Source organism: Crocodylus porosus, unplaced genomic scaffold (assembly GCF_001723895.1).
Source record: "Crocodylus porosus isolate Cpor-Errol unplaced genomic scaffold, CroPor_comp1, whole genome shotgun sequence".
Taxonomy (NCBI): domain Eukaryota; kingdom Metazoa; phylum Chordata; order Crocodylia; family Crocodylidae; genus Crocodylus; species Crocodylus porosus.
In genome coordinates, this window is record NW_017728914.1 from 31,423,725 (window position 1) to 31,426,111 (window position 2,387).

The 2,387-nt window shown below is 38.8% G+C and overlaps 1 protein-coding gene across 7 annotated transcripts in view; it reads right to left on the bottom strand.

The window, feature by feature from the left end:
* FAM13B (family with sequence similarity 13 member B) overlaps nucleotides 1-2,387 on the bottom strand; it is a 65,132-nt gene that overhangs the window by 54,537 nt on the left and 8,208 nt on the right. The window contains exon 2 of one of the 7 annotated variants that reach the window (XM_019535151.1): nucleotides 558-607. The exons of the other annotated variants lie outside the window; for them this stretch is intronic. The gene's annotated coding sequence lies outside the window, so the exon portion shown is untranslated. The remainder of the gene's footprint in view (nucleotides 1-557; nucleotides 608-2,387) is intronic. 7 annotated transcript variants of the gene reach the window in all.

Below are 2,387 nucleotides of genomic sequence, written 5' to 3' on the forward strand. Positions count from 1 at the left end.
TTTGGGCAGGGGGCTGGACTCGATCTCCCGAGGTCCCTTCCAGCCCTGATGTCTATGAAATCTATGAAATAGCTCACGTCATAGGCACTGCATCTCTTCACCATAAGGGTGATGAATGATCAGAGCCAACAGCAGTCTAAAGAACTATATTTCCTATTACATAATCCGTCCAATTGGGCATAAGAATCTTACTACTCTCCTTTCTTTTTCCAAACTTCTTAGAAAATTATTCATTCAAAACTGGAATTAGAGCACAAAGTTCCTAGCATTGAAAATTTTAAAGCACATATGAAAATCCCAAACACAAAACATCCATATCCCATAAATACATCAATCAGATCAGTTCTCTCTTTATGTAGGTTGTGTTATTTAGACTCTTCAACCTAAATCTAAGTTTTAAAAGCACTGTCACCCTTGCAACTGCAAAAATTACCTAACAAACAGAGAATAAACCAAGGTAGTCTTCAGACTGTTGACAGTGTCAATGACCCACATAAACCACCCCACTGCCTTCCAAACAGGGACTAACAGTAAGGGCTAATAATACTTCAAAATACCTGTATTTTATTTGTGATCTTTTTTCCCAGTAGGGTAAGGAAATTGGAAGCTGAATGAAGGAAAGAAGGAAGAGAGGAGAACAGTGAATCCAATGGGAAAAAAGAGTTGCATTATTAAAAATTATGTTTTTCCCAGGAAGCAATTACCAAAGAGTAATAAAACAACAAAATAGGTTGCTATTATGCACATCTTTTTTTTTTCCCCGCTAACTTTCCACTAACAATGGGAAAGCTAACGTAGAGCAAGGGTAGACAAGATTCCCAAATTTCACCCCATTCAACAAACCATATTTAAAATAAAATACATCCCTCTTCTCAGAATACAAAAGGAGAAATATTTCAACATGACAATAGTTAAACTGACTGCTTTCATTTTAGTGAGAGAAACTTGGATTCCTTCTTCCCATTGCCAGTTCTAGAAAAATATCTTAAAATACAGGGAGAATGTTTCCACAGATCATCCAGAAGTTCCTACCAAATTCCATAAATCTTAATTATTCATAATGAAAGGTTCTAGAATAAAGAGTAATGATAGGATGAATATTGCTGTATCCAGCCTAAAACTAGTAAAGAGAGAGATAGTTAGCCATGTGAGTCTGAAGTCAGTCAGAAGGCACGGTAGATATTCACGTAGTCTGTAAAGGTGCATAAGTTGCATGCAATATCATATGGACTTCAATACTTAGACTTGTTAGCGTGAAAAAGTGGGTTGCATTCTGCATTTTAATGTCACATCTCCTATCTAAGACAACCATTAATACTGTATTCCTTGTTGAGGCAAACAAGTACTTCACAAGGTCTTCTATGGAAACAGCATCACAAGTCTTGCTTTTGTAATCTTAATGGCATTTGCTTATCTTGGCAACCAACAAATATTCTACACCCACAAATGAAATGCTGCTGAAGCAAAGCACGGAACAAACTATCAGTATCTAGGAGATTTTTACAGCACTTTAACCCTGGTTTTGGTTATTTTTTTATCATATCGGCCAATTTAAAAGTGAGGTGACAATTTAAAAAACAGAGCAATCTCACCACTCTACTACTTCCACAGCAAATACACCGAATGAAGAGGCAGCAGAGCCAAAAAAAAAAAAAAAAAACAGCCAGAAACAAATGGAAAATAAAACAAAAGTATTTGGGGGATTTAAGTGAAATCTATGAGAAAAAAAGTAATCCTGAGTTCAAGCAGGTGGAAATAAAAAAAAGACAGCTATTTTACTCTGTTTTTAAGCAGCCTCTCATACTTAGGTATTATCTCCTAACCCCAACAACAACATGTGATCTTACACACCATACAAGTAAAACCCAGATATGAAAGAGTGGGAAGTAAAGTTTCCCAGGCCATCTGACAACCCCCAAAAGCAGTACACTTTAATTTAAAGTTTTTATTTTTGCTGACTTAATTCAGTTCCTTCTGAGCAAGTTATATTCTTCAATGCTCAAACTAATGACTAAATAGAAAACAGTAGAGGTGCACCAATACATCAGTTCGATATCAGATCGGCACCAATATAAAGAAAACTTGCTGCACTGGGGGGAAAGAAAAAGAAAATCAGCCAATGAGGCTGACAGTTTGGCCAATAAATGCCCCATGCATGAGTGCAGCCACAGCGCAGCACGCAGGCAGTGAGAGGCACATCCCAGCAGCTTGAAGAGCTGCATGCAGCTAGTAAGTCAGTTGTGGGGGGAGGGAAGGGGTGTGGAAGGACAGATTAAGACCCCCCCCCCATGGTGAGGAAGGAGTGGGGCAGGAGCTGAGGCAGGGCATGTGACATAGTGGTGGCATGTCGGGGGGGGGAGAAGCAGCTCCCGCTGCTGTGTACACCC